Source organism: Paramormyrops kingsleyae, chromosome 5 (assembly GCF_048594095.1).
Source record: "Paramormyrops kingsleyae isolate MSU_618 chromosome 5, PKINGS_0.4, whole genome shotgun sequence".
Classification (NCBI taxonomy): Eukaryota; Metazoa; Chordata; class Actinopteri; order Osteoglossiformes; family Mormyridae; genus Paramormyrops; species Paramormyrops kingsleyae.
This window is the reverse complement of record NC_132801.1, coordinates 38,854,218-38,861,963: the sequence shown is the minus strand read 5'-3', so window position 1 is coordinate 38,861,963 and position 7,746 is coordinate 38,854,218.

Below are 7,746 nucleotides of genomic sequence, written 5' to 3'. Positions count from 1 at the left end.
ATGCATACAAACTATAGCCAAATAAATTCAAAATGTGTATGGTCTGAAAGTACTGGCCTTGGTATTTTTTTAATGGAAAAGCCATCAGGAATAAAAATAATATTCCATTGTTGAATAAGAGTTGCGAAAATTGATATCGATACTGAAATTAAAGAACATACCTAGAATTAATATAAACTCACAGACATACACAAATAGAAAGCAATATGAATGTTTTACTATGCATTAAGACATAAAATAATACTTTTTGTCTGAGATATATGGTCATCAAGACCAAGGATACTAACTGTAAAATCAGTAATCTATCAACACTGCTTTGTTACTTTAGTTATTGCTTTAGTATGTGTGCATGTAATCCAATAATCCAGTGTACCTATGTGTAAAAATAACAATCTCCATATATCTATGCAAGGAGAATACAATCAACACACTATTGTTGAGGTAGGGCATTTACCAAAAAAAAAAATCAAATTTTAACAAATAGATGCATTATTAAACTTTATGCTGCTTTTATTTTTTTTTTAAGTCATCCATAGAGTTGGTCCCCATAACATCAAAATAACATGTTTTTAACACCCTGTGGGGAAAATTGGTCCCCACAATGTAATGCATTGTATACGCAAATCACATGCGCACACACACACACATAAACCAAGATCAAACCATATCCATATTGATACCCATGGATTTATAATGGTATGTCAAAAAAGTTCCTGTAAGTGTAATGTCTAGGTGTCCAAATACTTTTGTCCATGTAATGTATATTTTAGCTGAGTTTAAGTTTATGTTCCAGTATCTGAAAGATATAAATCAAGAATATAAATCAGTTAAATAATGAAAAGTCTAGCCAAAGAAAATGAAAGGTAATGTAGGGTCTTGAACATTAATGCTCAGGAAATGTGCCATAGAACTTATATATACAAGAGAAATTAGTACTGGAAATCACTCTATGGGCCCTATTTTGCACTGCCGGAAAGCACAATGCAACATGGTTTTGCTAGCTTCATACCATCAAGTGTCCACGTCAACAAAATAGTAAATGATTCTGTGCCCTTTTCCCACTCGTAGGCATAGTGTTTTTTAAATGAGGTGTGGCCAGATGCATTGTTGGCGTGTTGCTATTTTAAGGCAGCATTGTGCTTTCGACCAACAAAAACCATGTCTAAAGTCAGTGCCACATTATTAAACAGTGTTTAAGCAGCACATTTTAGAAAAGTGTTTGTGTGCACAACTGGTTACAGAGACAGGTGTCAGGGTCTGCACCTGGTTTGTCCCAGTCTTTCCTGTCTTCCCCTGTTGTCCAAGTCTTTAGTGTTTCCCCAGCTTCCTATCTGCTGCATGGCTCAACATGTTGAGCATGTGGCTGCCTGTGAACCCCCCTGTCTTGTGTTTGAATATTGCCTTCTCTGTTTTTGTATTTTGTTCCTATACAAATGTTTCATTTCTATCAGTTTAGTCCTGTGATTTGTATTCAGTTTTGGTTTCTTGCTTTGTGCCTTTGTTGTGTTTTACCGGTCAACTCCCAGTGTTAGATTCTGTTTTCCTTGTTTCTTTGTCAGTTCTTTGTTTTCCTGTTTAGTTCCTTGAGTTAATTATTAGTGTCACCTGTTGCCTGTTTTACTAGTCCTTGTCAATTGTTTTCACCTGTCCTGCATTATCCTTGTTAGCCTGTTGTGTTTAAGTTCCTGATCCCGTTCTATTTCTTTTGGCATCATTGATGTTTGTTGCTAATGTATGTTACTGACGTTGAATGTTCTGTTATTTGTAGCCTGCCTGCGTACTTACCAGCCTACCGACCCCTTGTTTCCCTTCCCCATTTGTAGTTAGTCTTTGTTTTTCCCATTTTCAGTTTTGACCCCTCGCGGTCCTTTTTGTTTTGTGGAGTTCCCTGTGTTTTCTCTTCTCTTAGGCTACGTTCACACTGCCAGCCACATCGTTCAATTCCGATTTCTTGCTCAGATCGGATTTGTCTATCTTGACGGTTCACATTCATAAGTACAAGTGTGTTATGTGAACGCATCGGTCCTCCGAAACGTCACGCATGCAGACACTGATAACATTTTTACACGGGTAAAAACCTGATCGTAAAATTGGCACGTTGTGCGGCCATGACCGCTGCGCTGATTCGAGTCTTTTGCCTCTTTAAACTTTGACTTCAGGCTCTTTATTTTTCTTTGGCATTGTAGCCACGTTCGTGTCCGCGCTGTGCCATTTCTTTGGCAATGATTTCAAATACTACTCTATTACGATAGGTTCCTCCCAGTTTAGCTTGAACAGATTAATTTCTCCAAATATCAATTAAATCCCCACCTTTTCCATCCTTCAACTGACTGTTATCGCAGCTCTCCTCCATTTTTACCTTCCTGCGCTGCCGGTGCAGGCTGATGTCAGCGCATGCGTATAAGCAAAAAGCCACATGAATTCCGATCTGAGCGTTCACATTCAGGTCGCATGGCCGCGAATCAGATACGTATCCGATTTAGTACCACATATGAAAGTGGCACAAATCCGATTTGAAAAGATCAGATTGGCGTGTCCACACAGCCCTGAAAAGATCAGATCTGTGTCACATTAAGGCAAAAAATCCGATTTGAGTCACTTCAGCATAGCAGTGTGAACTTAGCCTATATAACCCCCTGTGGGTAGTCCACATTTCTGTTCCCCCGCCTGCAGGATGCCACGCCCTCGTGCCAAACCTGCCCAGATTTCTGACAACAGGTATGTTGGAAGTGCACTAATGGTTTCTTGTTATTTTATTCTACTTTGTTTGTATACAGATGTGTATAGAGTACTACTGGTCCTTTCACGTAATCATACTGTTTAACACACCAATATCACACACACACAATAAACAATATCATTAAAATATCAGATGATAGGTTTTCAAGGAACATGCTTTGTAACGGACCGCGAGTGTCCCTGTATGTGTTTTCCTTTCTTGTTATTTTGCTTTGGTAAAATTATATATATATGTTTAATTCATTTTCTAATTCATGTATAAATATTTTATTCTGTATGTGCTTAGTATTGTTGTATGTGAATTTATGTTATGATGATAGGTTTTCAAGGAACATGCTTAACATTTTCAAGACTACAAGAGCATTTCCAAAACAACTTACCGAAAGCAATTAATTCTTGTCTCAAAAACAAACAATTCCACCATTGAATTTGTCAGTGCCACTAAAATGAAAAATACAATCATTAATTATCGTTTTAACCTTTAGCATCATAATGCTTAGATGTATTGTGAAAATGTCAGTGTAAGGATGCTCCTGAACTACAAAATTTTGAATGATAGTCGGTTTCCACTTTCTCATTGTCATACTGGTTTTCAGTAGTAAAATGATACTTATTCATGTCAAAGACACTAGTTTCAACATTGGAAAGCTCTACATTACAGCATGTGAATTTCATTGGCAAGAGAAAGCACTTGCATGTACATGTAACTTCTTCAGGTCTCAAGACACAGTACAATAACAAAGAAAGCATACAGCACACAGTGCTGTATAACACAAACGCAGCAAAAAGGACATCAAAATGACTACAAAGTCATGTTCTGTGTGAGAAGCAAAATCACAGCATTGCTGTGTCACTGCGATTTATGGAATATATTTTTAAATCACTTTGAAAGCTTGGTTAACTGTTTTGCATGTGGCATTTAACATGATGACCACATACCTATGTTTTGGGTATAAAATTACAATGGGAAACTACATAGTCTATTTTGGCCCACAAGACTAAAGCAACTGAAAAATGTGCCAAATGATGACAATTGTACAAAACCATTTGCATACATGTACTAAAACATTTGGAAATTTGCACGATGCAATAAGAAAAAATGTTCTGCTTATGGTGTGGAGATTACACTTGTTTTTTGCAAATTTTAATTGTAATTTGAGAAATTCTTGAAAGCAATCAAGAACATTAAAACATTAAAATTACATTAAAATAACAACATAGCCAATACCTTTGTAAACATATGAAAATCATATCATCTTGTAAGAGTCCAACTATTCACTGAACTTCAGACAAATATAAGTAATGCTGTCACACTGTACGCTGGAAAATCCATAAAGAGGAGGAAACTGATCTAAGCACTTCTGATTCAAGAATATATAAATACAAATGTTCACGGAATTCATTCTTAGAAAATATGTATTCAATTAGCTCTGATGCTGTGGCAAAGAAGTGCCAAGTCCACTACACCACTGACAATGTTTAGTGTTCTTACAAGAGGAGGTACTGTAACATGAAAGCTTCAGTTTACATTATTGTTAGTCTTTTTTAGATTAGTGTGTTGAGTGACAATGTATACTTTGAGTGAGAATTGTTGCCAGTGTTAAGGTGGAATGAATTTATTTTGAGTTGTATGAAGTGGTTTGAGTGAGTTTTGGAGGTTTGGTCCAGATGCATGTTGGTGATGCAGATTGTATGAAGAATTTTGAAAATCTGGCTTCAGTATAGACCGATGTTTGTTAGCAATTTGAAAAAAAAAACTGTAATCTGGGAATTTTTACAGTTGTCTCCTTTGCACTGGAGAATGTAGAAAGGATATAAATGCACAATTTTCCTTAATTTACTTAGTTCATTGATTTGGACTGCATCATCAATCCCATTCCCACTCATTAAACCACCTCCTGGTCCACAAAATCTACTGGGAGTTGGATGGATGGTAACTCTGATTAACTAAAAAAAATTGATTGGAGGGATTATGAATCACAGCAGCTTAATGCAGAATCTCCCTTGGTGGCTCTCTCCCAGTGCCAAGGCAGTTCCTTGTATCCTGACAGCCCACTTACAAACTCTGTTCTACAGCACTTGGCTACCTCCCTTAGTCCAAAGGGTGGGGTTAGAGGTGTCAGAGGGGCATGGATACCATGACAAATTCAGGGGGCTCAGCACTTTTTAGGGGCCCCAAAATCCCCCCTGCTCTGCAAAATCAACTGAGCAATTTAACCCCCAGGGGCCCAAGGTCACATTTATGAAACTGTCCTTTGACAATCTCAGCCTTGCAGCATGGCATGTTATCTTGCTGAAAAAAATCATCCACAAATACTCTACTGACATGAAGGAATTCACCAGTTGGGCACTGATGTTCGCATGTCCAATGGCATTCAAACATGGCTTCATTTTTATCAAAGGGTCCATTGTGCAATAAAAAGATAACACTACAGTACCACCAGCCAGCAATGTTGACCTCTGGTATGAAGGACACATGCAGTTGTTTTTGCAGCACCAGTCAGATCAGTCAATTTTGCATTCTTTTATGGGTCTGTGAGCATTAATGTTTTTATGGAATGTCATTTCACTAACTGTAGACTTGTCAGGCTTGAGTGAGCATCATTTCACCTCTTTCATCATTGAGCCATTTTTATCTGTGGCCCTGCCATTCCTGATGCCCACACAAGGCTGATGTTTATTAACTACAGTTCTGCCTTCAACACCATAGTTGTCCCTAGGCTGGTCACCAATGTCAAAGAGGTAGGACTGAGCTCCTCCCTCTGTGACTGGATTCTCAGATTCCTCTCTGATAGACCACAGGTGGTGAGGGTTGGTTGCTGCACCTCTAACAGCCTCATACTTAACACCCAAACCACACAAGGTTGTGTTCTGAGCCCTCAGCTTTTCTCCCTGTACACATGACTGTACAGCCATTTACAGCTCCAATACCACTGTGAAATTTGAGGTTGGCACAATGGTGGTAGATCTGATCTCCATTGGGGATGAGATAGCATCCCCAATGGAGGAACTGTCTCTGTGGTTCCAGGCTAACAACATGGACCTGAATTTCTCTAAGACCAAGGAGATGATCATGGACTTCAGGAAGGAGCAGCATAGGAAGTACACACCTCTCAAGATTTTCAGGAATCCATTGGAGAGAGTTAGCATCCATATGTACCTCAGAATACATATCTTTGAGGACTTGACAGAGACAACCCATACGTCCACGCTGGTGCAGAGAGCTAGCCAGCGATTGTATCGCCTGAGGCAGCTGAGGAAATAAAAAATCTGAGCTCTGCTACAACAAAACTTTGTAAAGCACAACTGTGGGATCTGTGCTTTCTGGGAACATCACTGCCTGGCACAACAGCTGCAACTCTGAGAACTGCAGAGCCCTGTAGATGGTGATACGTGTGCCAAGAGAATCACCAGGACAGAGCTACCCACCCTCTGGGACATCTACATCCAGATGGCCATGGCATTAAGTATCATCAGAGACACTCACCACCCATGCTACATACTGTTACAGTGGCTGTGCTCAGATAGGTGCCTCTGGAGCCTTATGGTAGGGACTGAGAGGCTGAGGAGAAGCTTCTACCCCAAGGTCTTTGGAATTAACTTTGATCAACATCAGTATGCCTATAGAGCTGATCGATCCACTGAAGATGCTATTGCTACTGCCCTGCACACAGTGCTTACACACTTGGACCAGCAGAGGACGTATGTGAGAATACTTTTTATTGATTACAGCTCGGCATTCAATCATATTGTCCCCAGTAGGCTGGTTAACAAAATGCGTGGCCTGGGTTTCAGTAGCACGTTGTGTATTAAAGACTTTCTTTCTAAACGTCCGCAGACAGTCAGACTCCTCACACATCTTTCTCCTAGTCTGACTCTAAGCATTGGGGCACCACAAGGTTCCGTTCTGAGCCCCATGCTGTATTCAATATACACAGCTGGTTGTACTCCTGTACACCACACTAACACAATAATTAAATTTGCAGATGATACAATAGTAGTTGGACTGATTTCAAACAATAACGAAACACAATATAGGAAGGAAATAGGTTGATAGACTGGTGCGAGGAAAAGAACCTCACATTAAATATCACAAAGACCAAAGAAATCATTGTCGATTGGACAATGATTGGAGGACCACGCTCCCCTAATTGTCAGGGGTGAGCAAGTGGAGAGGGTCACCAGCTTCAAGCTCCTGGGGATCTATATCAGCGAGGAGACTCACATGGTCAATCAACTCATCTGCTCTGGTAAAAAAGGCTCAGCAGCGGCTGTATTTTTTACAGACACCGAAAAAGAACAATCTGTCTGCAGAGCTACTCAGAGCCTTTTATTGCTGCTCCATCAAGAGTGTTTTAGCATACTGCCTAACATCATGGTGTCCAAACTGCACAGAATTGGATCGAAAAAGTCTCCAGCGGGTTATAAGAACCTCGGAAAGGATCACCGGACCCACCCTGCCTTCTCAAGAGGACATTTTCAAAACCTGATGCCTCCATAGAGCTATTAACATCACGAAAGATGCAACCCTATCAACAACACTAATTAAAAACTAAAATAATCTATAACTGAACCTGCACTTTAAATATTTTTCATATGACTTTATCTTTACTTTTATAAACTTTTTATATGTTTCCCTATTTGTATATATTTTTTATATTTATATGTACTTATTTTGTTAATTTTATTTAATTCTGCCTTGTTTATTGCACAGCAATTTCATTTCACTGCTGGTGTACCACTACACGCTAAGGTATTTTATTTTACAAAGTTTCCATACGAACAAAAAACATACCACAATAACGATAACGGAAATGATAGGGCAAGTGGAAAATCTATTTTCCGGGCTTTACGCTCATAAAGATCTATTAAAATTAGCCTTTCGCAAAACGTACTACATTTCCCATGAAACGTCAAAGCATGTCTTCGTTTGCCGAAAGCATGCTGGGAGTATAGTTTATTTCTCTCTGTTCCGCTTAGGACGAGAGGCCTACAAACTACATTCCC